The sequence below is a fragment of the Ictidomys tridecemlineatus genome, chromosome 12 (assembly GCF_052094955.1).
Source record: "Ictidomys tridecemlineatus isolate mIctTri1 chromosome 12, mIctTri1.hap1, whole genome shotgun sequence".
Taxonomy (NCBI): domain Eukaryota; kingdom Metazoa; phylum Chordata; class Mammalia; order Rodentia; family Sciuridae; genus Ictidomys; species Ictidomys tridecemlineatus.
In genome coordinates this window covers 24490652-24504865 of record NC_135488.1, presented here as the reverse complement: position 1 = coordinate 24504865, position 14214 = coordinate 24490652, and the positions used below count along the sequence as shown (strand labels likewise).

At 34.4% G+C, this 14214-nt stretch overlaps 1 long non-coding RNA gene across 1 annotated transcript; it reads right to left on the bottom strand.

Moving 5' to 3' along the window:
* Positions 1–7865: 7865 nt before the first annotated feature.
* Positions 7866–12108, bottom strand: LOC144369558 (uncharacterized). The gene is made up of 3 exons (XR_013429345.1): positions 11993–12108; positions 9174–9272; positions 7866–7903 (listed from the first exon to the last, which is right to left on the bottom strand). It is a non-coding gene; the product is annotated as an uncharacterized LOC144369558 (long non-coding RNA).
* Positions 12109–14214: the final 2106 nt, after the last annotated feature.

Sequence of the window (14214 nt, the reverse complement as noted above, 5' to 3'; positions counted from 1 at the left end):
ACTATACTATTTTTTATATTCTGAACAGAAGTGTGTGGTTTCTAATTGGTTCACATGGTGACCAACACTTCTATTTTTAAAATAGTGCCGGCATTCTCTTGTTCATGAAGTACTCTTTCATGGTATTTATTGTATTTCTGTTGTTCAGTTAGTTGTTGTAGTAGTTTTGTATAGGGAAGTGAACCTCTAAGGTGGTCCACCAACGAGATCCATCTTCTACCTGTTGTGTTCACAGAATCTTACTAAGTTACCCAAGGTTTCCACAAACTTGCAATACTACTGCAGACTCCTGAGTAGCTTTGATATGAGCATTTGCATATTAATAGACAAAAAGAGAAAAGCATCAATATTCCTCTAATAGAATTTCACTGAAAGAAATATCAGAAAATTTAAAGCAGGAAGACAAAAAACATAGACCGAATATGAGTGTCTAAGATACAAAGTACATAAAAATTTACATAAAAAGTTCATAAAACTTTATGATACACAAATGGTGTAAGATACAGTGAAAATTAATGCAAATGTTGAAAAAACTAATCCATATACAGAAAAAATTTTTCACATACTATTTGTTATCTATTTAGATAACATTGTTGTAATAGAAAATTTTAATTCTATTTTATTGATTTTTATAAGAGGTAAAATTTTCTGAAATAGATAATATTTTATAAGAATGACAAAGTTGCTTTTGATCAGTTTTGTCAGAAGCAGACTTTTTTCTCCATTTAATTTGCATAGATTTATTATTTGAGTGTCAGCATAAGTCAGCACAAAAGGACTGAGCATGCCATCACCATTGATACCAAGCCTTTGAGGACATCTCAAGATGAGATAAGTTGCTCACACTGTGCTTATTAACAGTAAGATGATGGAGTTCAAACAATACTGGATGTCAAAACACATAATGGGCAGCAGAAGGGCATGAATTGCTTTTTTTTTTCTGGGGACATTTATGGAGTAAATCTGAAGCTTTGAAAAAACATGATTGTTGTTTACATCTATGAAAGATTATTGTTATGTATCTTCTTGAAAGAACCATACAGCCTCAAAACTAGAGATCACTGAATGCCATCAGTGCAAAAAAAAAAAGAGCAACCCTTGTTTGTAGTTCATGAGCTGAAAGGAACAGTGGTCAGTGAGAAATAGAAGACAAGGCTGCATTTTATTTGGTCTGGCCACAGTATTAAAAAAACTGGATTGGTATAGGTGGAGATGGTGAGGATTAATAAGAAAACAATTAGCCACTGGATGGCATTTGTGGTTTTCAATTTGAAGCAGGGCAACTAGGAGCCACAGATGGTGATGGCCTAAAGCACACCCAGCATGTGGGTGGTACAGATGGAGAGTCCCCTCATGACCTAGGCCAGGAAGACATTGGAACTGACATGAACTATCCTACACTTCTCCAAAATCTGTAGATACCAAAAGTCCCATGTGTAAGGAGCATGAGGATGTGTGTTAGAGTCATGTGGGTGATTGGGAGGTCAGTAATCCTGGGTTTGGGTACCACAAAGACAGTGACAATGTAAAGGCAAAGCAGAAATGTGTCTGCTGAGATTCCAATTTCATCTTGAGGATAGAAGGTATTTCTTATGGAAATACAAATGAAATATTTGTTCATATTTATCTGGATTCTTGGAAGAAAAATAGGAGTATTTGATTGCAGCAGGATTTTTATTAACGTGCTTTAAGTCAATCTACTACCCTCTATGTAAAGCAGGATTTTATTTTTTTTTAATTTTTTTTATTGGTTGTTCACAACATTACAAGGCTTTTGACATATCATATTTCATACATTAGATTGAAGTGGGTTAGGAAATCCCAATTTTACCCCAAATGCAGATTGCAGAATCATGTCGGTTACACATCCACAATTTTACATAATGCCCTATTAGTAATTGTTGTATTCTGCTACCTTTCCTATCTTCTACTATCCCCCCTCCCCTCCCCTCCCATCTTCTCTCTCTACCCTCTCTACTGTAAATCATTTCTTCCACTTGTATTATCTTGTCTTACCCCTCCTTTCCTTTTATATGTAATTTTGTATAACCCTGAGGATCACCTTCCATTTCCATGTGATTTCCCTTCTCACTCCCTTTCCCTCCCACCTCTCATCTTTGTTTAATGTTGGTCTTCTTCTCGTGCTCTTTTTCCCTAGTGTGTTCTTAGTTACTCTCCTTATATCAAAGAAGACATTTGGCATTTATTTTTTAGGGCTTGGCTAGCTTCACTTAGCATAATCTGCTCTAATGCCATCCATTTCCCTCCAAATTCTATGATTTTGTCATTTTTTAATGCAGAGTAATACTCCATTGTGTATAGATGCCACATTATTTTTATCCATTCGTCTATTGAAGGGAATCTAGGTTGGTTCCACAGTCTTGCTATTGTGAACTGTGCTGCTATGAACATTGATGTAGCAGTTTCCCTGTAGCATCCTCTTTTTAGGTCTTTAGGGAATAGACCGAGAAGAGAAATAGCTGGGTCAAATGGTGGTTCCATTCCCAGCTTTCCAAGAAATCTCCATACTGCTTTCCAAATTGGCTGCACCAATTTGCAATCCCACCAACAATGTACAAGTGTATACTTTTTCCCACATCCTCGCCAGCACTTGTTGTTGTTAGACTTCATAATGGCTGCCAATCTTACGGGAGTGAGATGGTATCTTAGGGTGGTTTTGATTTGCATTTCTCTGACTGCTAGAGATGGTGAGCATTTTTAACCCAGGACAATTTACCACTGAGCTACATTCCCTGAATCCTTTTAATTTATTCATTTTGAGACTGGGTCTCACTAAGTTGCTGAGAGGTTCACTTAATTGCTAAGGCTGGCCTGGATCTTGTAATCTTCCTGCCTCGGCCTTAGGAGTTACTGAAATTACAGACATGAGCTACCATGCCCAGCCATTTTAATTTTCCATGTACTTGTTGATTAATTGTATGTACTCCTCTGAGAAGTGTCTGTTCAGGTCCTTGGCCCATTTGTTGATTGGGTTATTTGTTATCTTATTGTCTAATTTTTTGAGTTCTTTATATACTCTGGATATTAGGGCTCTATCTGAAGTGTGAGGAGTAAAGATTTGTTCCCATGATGTAGGCTCCCTATTTACCTCTCTTATTGTTTCTTTTGCTGAGAAAAAACTTTTTAGTTTAAGTAAGTCCCATTTGTTGATTCTAGATGTTAACTCTTGTGCTATGGGTGTCCTATTGAGGAATTTGGAGCCCGACCCTACAGCATGTAGGTCGTAGCCAACTTTCTCTTCTATCAGATGCCATGTCTCTGATTTGATATCAAGCTCCTTGATCCATTTTGATTTAACTTTTGTGCATGGCGAGAGAAAGGGATTCAGTTTCATTTTGTTGCATATAGATTTCCAGTTTTCCCAGCACCATTTGTTGAAGATGCTATCCTTCCTCCATTGCGTGCTTTTAGCCCCTTAATCAAATATAATAAAGTTGTAATTTTGTGGGTTGGTTTCTGTGTCCTCTATTCTGTTCCATTTGTCCACCCACCTGTTTTGGTACCAGTACCATGCTGTTTTTGTTACTATTGCTCTATAGTATAGTTTGAAATCTGGTATTTGTATATTACCTGATTCACACTTCCTGCTTAGCATTGTTTTTGCTATTCTGGGTCTTTTATTCTTCCATATGAATTTCATGATTGCTTTCTCTATTTCTACAAAAAATTCCATTGGGATTTTGATTGGCATTGCATTAAACCTATAGAGAACTTTTGGTAATATCGCCATTTTGATGATGTTAGTTCTGCCTATCCATGAAAGGGTATATTTTTCCATCTTCTAAGATCTTCTATTTCTCTCTTGAGGGTTCTGTAGTTTTCATTGTATAAGTCTTTCACATCTTTTGTTAGGTTGATTTTCAAGTATTTTATTATTTTTGAGGATATTGTGAACGGAGTGGTTGTCCTCATTTCAATTTCAGAGGATTTGTCACTGATATACAGAAATGCCTTTGATTTATGCGTGTTGATTTTATATCCTGCCACTTTGCTGAATTCATTTATTAGCTCTAATAGTTTCTTTGTAGACCCTTTTGGGTCTGCTAGGTATAGAATCATGTCTTCTGCAAATAGTGATAATTTAAGTTCTTCTTTTCCTATTTTTATGCCTTTAGTTTCTTTCGTCTCTCTAATTGCTCTGGCCAGTGTTTCGAGAACTATGTTGAACAGAAGTGGTGAGAGAGGGCATCCCTGTCTTGTTCCAGATTTTAGAGGGAATGCCTTCAATTTTTCTCCATTCAGAATGATGCTAGCCTGAGGGTTAGCATAGATTGCTTTTACAATGTTGAGGTATGCTCCTGTTATTCCTAGTTTTTCGAGAGTTTTGAACATAAAGGGATGCTGTACTTTGTAGAATGCTTTTTCCTCATCTATCTAGATGATCATATGGTTCTTATTTTTAAGTCTATTGATGTCATGAATAACATTTATTGATTTTCATATATTGAACCAGCCTTGCATCCCAGGGATGAATCCTACTTGATCATGGTGCACAATTTTTTTGATATGTTTTTGTATCTGATTCACCAGAATTTTATTGAGGATTTTTGCATCTAGGTTCATTAGAGATATTGGTCTGTAGTTTTCTTTCTTTGAAGTGTCTTTGTCTGGTTTTGGAATCAGGGTGATGTTGGCCTCATAGAATGAATTTGGAAGTTCTCCTTCTTTTTCTATTTCCTGAAATAGCTTGAAAAGTATTGGTATTATTTCCTCTTTAAAGGTTTTGTAAAACTCTGCTGTATACACATCCGGTCCTGGGCTTTTCTTAGATGGTAATGTTTTGATGGTTTTTTCTATTTCCTCAATTGATATTGGTCTGTTTAGGTTGTCTATATCCTCCTGACTCAATCTGGGCAGATTATATGACTTAAGAAATTTATCGATGCCTTCACTATCTTCTATTTTTTTGGAGTATAAGGATTCAAAATAATTTCTGATTATCTTCTGTATTTCTGAAGTGTCTGTTGTGATATTGCCTTTTTCATCCTGTATGCTAGTAATTTGAGTTCTCTCTCTTCTTCTCTTCGCTAGCATGGCTAAGGGTCTGTCAATTTTATTTATTTTTTCAAAGAACCAACCTTTAGTTTTGTCCATGTTTTCGATTGTTTCTTTTGTTTCGATTTCATTAATTTCAGCTCTGATTTTAATTATTTCTTGCCTTCTATTTCTTTTGCTGTTGTTTTGCTCTTCTTTTTCTAGGATTTTGAGATGAAGTATGAGATCATTTATTTGTTGTTTTTTTCTTTTTTTAAGGAATGAACTCCAAGCAATGAATTTTCCTCTTAGAACTGCTTTCAATATGTCCCATAAATTCCGATATGTTGTGTCTGTGTTTTCATTTAACTCTAAGAATTTTTTAATTTCCTCCTTGATGTCTTCTCAAACCCATTGATCATTCAGTAACCTATTGTTCATTCTCCAAGTGATGCATGATTTTTCCTTCCTTCTGTTATCATTGATTTTCAGTTTTATTCTATTATGATCAGATAAAATGCATGGTATTATCTCTACTCCTTTATATTGTCTAAGAGTTGCCCTGTGACATAATATATGATCTATTTTTGAGAAGTATCCATGTGCTGCTGAGAAAAAAGTGTAACTGCTTGATGTTGGGTGGTATATTCTATATATGTCAATTAAGTCTAGGTTGTTAATTGTGTTTTTGAGTTCTATAGTTTCCTTATTCAACTTTTGTTTGGAAGATCTGTCCAGTGGTGAGAGAGGTGTGTTGAAGTCTCCCATTATTATAGTATGGTGGTCTATTAGACTCTTGAACTTGAGAAGAGTTTGCTTGATGAACATAGCAGCACCGTTGTTTGGGGCATATATATTTATGATTGTTATGTCTTGTTGGTGTATGGTTCCCTTGAGTAGTATGTAGTGTCCCTCTTTATCCCTTTTGATTAACTTTGGCTTGAAATATATTTTATTTAATATGAGTATGGACTCTCCTGCTTGTTTCCGCAGTCCATATGAGTGATATGATTTTTCCCAACCTTTCACCTTCAGTCTATGTATATCTTTTCCTATCAAAAGCGTCTCCTGTAGGCAGCATATTGTTGGGTCTTGTTTTGTGATCCATTCAACTAGCCTGTGTCTCTTAATTGGTGAGTTTAAGCCATTAACATTTAGGGTTATTATTGAGATATGGTTTGTTCTTCCAGCCATATTTGTTTATTAATGCTACTAAACCAGATTTGTTTTCCTCTTTGATTATTTTTCCCCCTTTACTGTCCTACACCCCACTGTTGGTTTTCATTGTTGTTTTCCATTTCCTCTTCCTGTAAAGTTTTGCCAAGGATTTTTTGAAGAGATGGTTTCTAGCTGCAAATTCTATTAACTTTTGTTTATCGTGGAAGGTTTTAATTTCATCTTCCATCCTGAAACTTAATTTCGCCGGATACACAATTCTTGGTTGGAACCCATTTTCTTTCAGTGTTTGAAATATGTTATTCCAGGATCTTCTAGCTTTCAGAGTCTGTGTTGAAAGATCAGCTGTTATCCTGATTGGTTTACCCCTAAATGTAATTTGCTTCCTTTCTCTTGTAGCTTTTAAAATTCTCTCCTTATTCTGTATGTTGGGCATCTTCATTATAATGTGTCTAGGTGTGAATCTCTTATGGTTTTGCACATTCGGCGTCCTGTAGGCTTCTAGGATTTGGGATTCTGTCTCATTCTTCAAGTCTGGGAATTTTTCTCGTAATATTTCATTGAATAGATTGTTTATTTTTTTGGTTTGGACCTCTATGCCTTCCTGTATCCCAATGACTCTTAAGTTTGGTCTTTTTATGTTATCCCATATTTCTTGGATGTTCTGCTCATGGTTTCTTAACAGTCTTGCTGAGCTGTCTATGTTCTTTTCAAGTTGAAATACTTTGTCTTCATTGTCTGATGTTCTATCTTCTAAGTGTTCTACTTTGCTGGTAGTATTCTCAATTGAGTTTTTAAGTTGGTTTATTGTTTCCTGCATTTCTAGGATTTCTATTTGTTTGTTTTTTATTACCTCTATCTCCCTGTGTAATTGATCTTTTGCTTCTTGGATTTGTTTATGTAATTCATTGTCAAAGTGATCTTTCATTGTCTGATTTTGCTATCTCATGTCTTCCTTGAGACTCCAGGTCATCTGAAGCATGTAAATCTTGAATTCTTTATCTGACATTCCATCTGTTGTAGCTATTACCTCTTCTAGAGTTGAGTTGACCTGCATTGCTTGTGGTCCTTTCGTTCCTTGTCTTTTCATACTGCTCGCATTTCTTTCTGCTTGGTAAAACTGTTTGTTTTTGAAATTTTCCCTCTATTTATTTATATTGATCTTATATAGTTGAAAAATCTCCCTTGCAGAGCAGGTAGTAGCTGTGATCCTCCTCCAATTGGGGTGATCTGTCTACCACGCTGGTGGGCCACTAGGTCTGCTCTGCCGGTTGGTCGCAGGTCCACCTATCCTGCGGCACGTGGGGCAGCTCTGTCACTCTGCAGGTTGCTGGGCCTGACCTGCCGGTGGGTCGCAGGTCCGCTTACCTTGCAGGTGCGGGGGGAGGGGGCGGTTCTGCCCCTCAGCAGGCCGCTGGGCCTGATATACCAGTGATCACAGTCCTGCCTACCTTGCAGGCACTGGGGGAGGGAGCAGGCCTGCCCCTCAGCAGGCCGCTGGACCTGTTCTGCTGGTGGGTCACAGGTCCGCCTACCCTACACCTGGGAGGAAGAAAATAAATGCTTATTATCTCTTTCTTAAAATACTGGACAAACAAAATTTTATATTAATATAATAGTAATCATACCTTTAGTGGTTTCACTTTCTCTTACTAAGAATATACCTCGTTGATTGCCAGGATTCAAAAGTAATCTTTCAGCATCTTTTCTCCCCATTTTGCCAAAATACCATCTAGAAAAAAAATATTAATGATGTTTTGAGTTGGGAAGGTTTGAAGGTCAGAAAAATTATATTCATTAATAAATAAGAGTGAAATAGGATAGGAGAGCTGACAAAGAATAGCTACAGAACATGCTTAGGATATAGTAAAACATAAATTTTTATTTATTAAATAAGAATTTACAAATATCACTGTTAAAATATCTGATAGTATTTCCATGTACTGACTACTCAACATGTCACTGGAACTCTACCTGGCAGTCATGGAAACAGCAAATGGAGAAAGACAGCAAATAACAGATCTTTTCTGTCAGTGACACATACAGGTAGGAAGAACAGAAGTTGTTCTCTGATAACATGTGATCACCTGTATTGATAAGATCTAAGTATATAATATTCAAATTATGAGGAACTCTAATTTCATATGAGTTTGATTTAATAAAGTTTAATGAATAAAAATGACAATCTTTGCTATGAAAAGACTCACAGAACAGTGAAGAAGGCAAAAGAACAAAAGTAACAAATGTTATAGTAAAAATAGTAATTGAGGCAAATGTTAATAAAACAAACAAGTATTGATAACCCCTAGCTATATGCAAGACGCTGTGTTAACTGTTGTAATATGAAAAAGAGGTTATTATTTATGGATTCCAGAACAACTAGTTGGACCAAAAAAGTAATATGTTATTGAAACTGACTTCTAACATTTTAGAAGTTGTAAGAATAGTACACAGAACTCCCAAGTTCCCCAGCTGTTAATATTTTACTTTGTTATATTCTTTATTTCCCACCTTCCTTTATATGTTGGGTGCATGTGTTTACATCTTTTTTCCCCTTTGAACTGACTGAATGTTGCCAAAATGCTGAATCATTACCCTAAATACTTCAGTGTATGCTTAGTAGAAGACAAGGATACTGTCCTACATAACCACAATGCAAATACCTAAATCAAGAAGTTAAACACTGAAACAATCTCCTTTCTGAGGTAAATTTTGAAGAAAGTCTGCAGAATATGAAAAGGACTAAATAATTTTAAAAACTAAGTGGAAAACTAAAGGAAAAAGACAAGGCATAAAAATATGATTAAGATTTACTCAGGATACCAATCTAAGCAGATACTACAGCATTAATTATGAATTCTCAAGTAACATCTATTAATGATACATTAGCTGTATTAAGACTGGTATGTAATTGTGTGTGTGTAAAATTGTGGCTAAGTAGAATGTGCATTAAAACATTTAAAAAATCAAAATAATCAATAAAATATGAAGTACTGCCATACTCTTCTGCCTGAATGGAATCTGCAGGCGCTACATAATTGCTAGGGATGTAACCATTCTTTCCTGTAGCAATTGATCTTGCTTCCCACCAGTCTCCTTCCCTGAAACACATAAAACAACAATTACTACAACGTATAATATATTGCACTTTCTTATTTCAAGTAAATGAGAGATATAACTTTTATTTTTCTACTTATGCATTCACTTGATCAAGAATTAAACTCAACATTGTAAAAGAACAACATTTTAAAAATAAGTTAAATGAATTAAAGAAATTAAGACTAAGCAAAAGTATAATTACATACTACTACAATAAATCAACAACAAAAGCCCCAAACACCATACACTAAAAATTCAATTATAGTATCTTTTATTCCTCTTCATAATTCTTTCAACCTAAGACAATAAACTATACTGAACTAAGTAGTTTTGAATAAACTTTCAAATTATTCATCTTTGTCTGAATTTCTTAAGAGCTTGAGATAATTTGCTTACCATAATACTCCCCAATTTAAGGTACAAACTTAGTGGTTTTTAATATATTAATAGAGCTGTATAGCCATTTCATAATAAATTTTAGAATATTTTTTACCACCACAAAAAGAACCCCAATACTTATGAGTAATCACCTCCAACCCCTTCCACTATTGGCAACCACTTAACTGCTGTCCATCTCTATGGATATGAATATTGTGGGCATTTCATATAAATGGAATGATTTATGTGGTCTTTTGTGACTGGCTTTTCACTCAGCATATATTTTTTTCAAGGTTAATCTATGTTTTATCACATATCAATAGTTCTTTGTTGTTGTTGAATGCTTTTCTTTTTAACAGTACACAAAATTATAATGTTCTTGTTTTAGTCATTTTAGAAAAAAAAATTATGAGGCCTGAGCACTCCTTATAGAAAAGCAATTAATAATAAACAATGATAAAAAGCTCAATTTCTAGAAAAATGTTATCTAAAAATAATTCAATATACTCAAATTAAGTCATAATTCAGAATATGAGAACTATATGGTTTGTGGTATAAAAACCTTGACTGTTACAAAAGTAATATGAAAAGAACAAATATTAGTCTCTAATAAGGATAATGTACATGACATTCACTACTTAAAGTTAAGTGTAGGGATAGGGTTGTGGCTCAGTGGCAGAGCGCTTACCTAGCATGTGTGAGGCACCATTGACCAAAAAAAAAAAAAAAATTAAAAAAAAAGATTAAATGTATTTTTTATACCAAAATTTTAAAAATATTCATTGATTTTGCTCTCAAAAACTGAAATGGAAAGCCCTTTGGTAATTCAAACATTTACAAACTCGTACATTTGGTTTTTGGTTTTCTAGTATGTTAATTATTTTGAAACATACAAATAAAATTGTATTTGATCCTGATAAGCAATCATGATTCATATGAACCGAATACTTACTGAGTGATAGATGCCACTCAGGATGTGTGGAAAAAAGGTAAAAAGACAGTCCTTAAATTTAAATAACTCAGTCTAGAGTGGGGTTTTGCAGCCTCAATAATACTGACATTTTGGATTTGATAAATCTTTGCTGCATGCATAGTAGGATGTTTACCAATATCACTGGCCTCTACTTCGTAGATGACAGTAGCAACACCCTGATGACAACCAAAAATATTTCCAGCCATTGCCAAATATCTCCCAGGTAATTTTGCCCCAGGTTGAGAACTACTAACCTAAAAGAATGACAAGGTAAGTGACAAATTAAATGTTCCCTGGAAGCTGGGACTGAAGTCTGCATAAGGTGCTATGTTAATACCTAATAGAAACAATATAGCAGGACATGGGTTGTAGAGCATAAATGTTAGAACACTTGTCTAATATACAGGAGGCCCTGGGTTAAATCCCCAGCACAAAGGAAGCGACAGAAAAAGGGAGAGAAGGAGGAGAATGGAGAAACAGTCACTCCAGAAAAAAGTAGTATGTGTGAAGGCATGGAAAGGGCAAGAAACTCTAGTGTACTTAGAAAATTCCACCTACTACAGTATGGCTGATTGGTAGAGTTAAAAAAGGATTTGAAGAAACACATAATAACTCCTCAGGGAATGATGGCTACTCATGTTTTTTTGTTTTTTTTGTTTTGTTTTGTTTTTTTTTTGACTGGCTTAAAGCAAGTCAGTCATGATCGTATTTTACATTCTGGAACAATAACTGGTAACAGATGGAAACAAGGATAGAGGGAAACATGACTGGAATCAAAGGGACTATAAGTATATATTTCAAGAAGTTATAAGTGATTGTTATGCTTGCTAATGAAATTATGGGCTGGTTTTCCAAAACAAGGATCAAATTTTCTATGTGGATCACTAAATGACAGAAAGTCTTGAGAGTTACATAAGGAAAAAGCAACTTAATTTGGTCCATTTGGGAGTACAAAAGTTCCTTATTCAACTTTTTGGCTTTGTTTTTTAGAAAAAAGAAAAGATCTTTAAATCATCTGGATACTTAAATAGGAACAAAGAATTTTCTTTATAAAAGATTTTTAAAGTAATATATTTGCATATGCCCCCTCAGTAACTCTTCATTTAAAAAAATTTTTTTTATTAGCTACAACTCTTCATTCTTAAATCTCTACTCTTTATGGCTGAACCACAGCAGCACAATTTGTAGAAGTAGTAACTTCTATAGGCAGTATTATGTCATGTGTCTCAAGGAACTAAATCTATCCAGCACAGAGGTCAGAGATTCATACCCTGTCATGCTTATCTCCGGATCATAAACTAGCTTATAAGTTTCAATGTAAAGAACAAGTGTCTGTCTGTATTTCTCCCTCTCAGAATACTCAACACTTACGTATTGTTAATTATTTGAAATCTTTCACCCTTCTTAAATGAAAGATCTTCTGTAGTTCTAGCTTCATAATCATATAAGGCCACAAATATAGTAACACCACCTAGCAAAGGAAAAAAAGACCAAGGTAAATTATATAGATAAAATGAAACAAAAGAGAAATAAAAAAAATTGCCAGCAAAAATCTTATTTTTTCTCTCTAGTTTTCAAAATCTATTTTTAGACAATTGGGGCTTCTAAAAGTTGGGGCTCTAAGCAGCTGGAGTTTAAATAATGAGATGTTCTCTTAAGACCTTCCACAAAATCAGTGTAGTTTACATATTCTAAAACTCTATAGACTCGGAAAAAAAATTAATTTTGATTCTGAACCAATGCCTCTGGCTTGAAAAGACAGTCAAATTTTGAACCAATTCTTTGGAAGGAAGAACACTACTGGAGCACTATAGACTACTGACATTAATCTTCTCAACTTCTTATAAACAACAGGTGAACATTTACATCCATAATCATTAATACTAAACACTAGGGTTTTAGTAAGATTAACTTACTATATACTTACCTTAAAAATAAAACTGTTGGGTTTGTCGTGGAAGTTTAATAGCATGGCCGATATGAATTATAAAGTATAAATTCCAAAAATAACTCATATTTAGCAACATGTGCAGATGCTTAAGAGAAGAGCGCACTGAACAGCCAAACTATTATATGTAAGCAAAACAAATAACAATAGAACAAATGTATACAATATGCATGACTTGTCAGTGCTTAAAATTATTTCAGACAGGTATTCTGGCTAAACTTCCCATAATATATAATTCGTTTTTATTGTATATATTTATCACATATGACACAATGTTTTGAAACATGAATACACTGTGAAATGGTTAAATCAAGTTAATTCACATATGCATTGCTTCACATATTTCTTTTTTTTTGGTGAGAAAACTTAAAATTTCTCAGCAAATTTGAAGACTACAATACGTTGTTATTAGCTATGGTCACTAGATTGTACTATAGATTTGAACTTATTCTTTTTTAATTTTTTTTCAGTGCTAGAGATCAAGCAAGGCATCGCACAAGCAAGGGCATCGCACAAGAAAGGCAAATGCTCTATCACTGAGCTCTGTTCCAACATATTCTTAATTTCAATATGTATATATTTTACTCAATGTAATTCCACTGACTTGGCAAATATCAATGGTTAGTTTACATCCATCCATCAATAGATTTTTATTAATGGTAGGAAGAAAGGCAGTTAGTAAAATTACAGACTAAGCAAAAATATGAAATGTAGAAAGCAGTATAAAACGTACTGTCTCTAAATACAAAATGTAAAAAGCAATATAAAATCTACCGTCTCTAAATATAAAATAATAGCAAACCAAAGTTCATTCATCTGGCTTCTATCCCAAGTTTTAGTCATGTACCAACTGCTTTTTGACATCACTACTGAATGTGTAATAACCATTTAAAACATGTACAAAATGAAGCTCTTGATTTTTCTTCTCTAACCTGTATTTACCCAAATCCTCTCTATTTAAGCAAATAGCACTAGAATCAAGTCAGGTAATAACTTGAGCCAATTCTACTACTAATACTACCAGTTCTACATCTATAATATTTCATTTATCTATTTTCCATTTCCACTGCTGCCCCCTAAATCCCAATCCATGTCATTTCTTACTGGGACTGCTGGGGCTATGAGTACTGGCTACTTAATCTACTTCTCCACAGAGCAGCAAGAATGAGTTTTTTTAAAAGGGAATTCCATCATGCAAAATCCTTTACATATAATCTTGATGAGCTTCTTCCCAGCTTCAGAAAAAATTCAAACTCCTTACTAGAGTCTATGTAGTACTAAGTAATAGTGGTATCCTAACATCAATATCACATCATACAACTCTCCTCTCTGCCTACATTGTTCTTCCCACCAGTTCTTAAAAACTTTCCAGTCCATTTGTTTCTCTTGAACTTTGTGTTTGTTATTCCCTCTTCCTAGAAATTCTGCTCTTTCCTGAGGTCTGCAGATAGTTCATTCTCATCAATCAAATATCAGTTAAAATGATTTCTTCTCAAGGAGGCTTTCCCTGATCAACTACAGGATCATTACCAATTATTCTTGCTAGTTCCTTCATAGAATTAAGAAATACTGATCTCAACTTATTTAGTTGTTTGTTCAATAATTATTGTTCAATCAACATTATTAGGTAAACTCTATCAGGAGA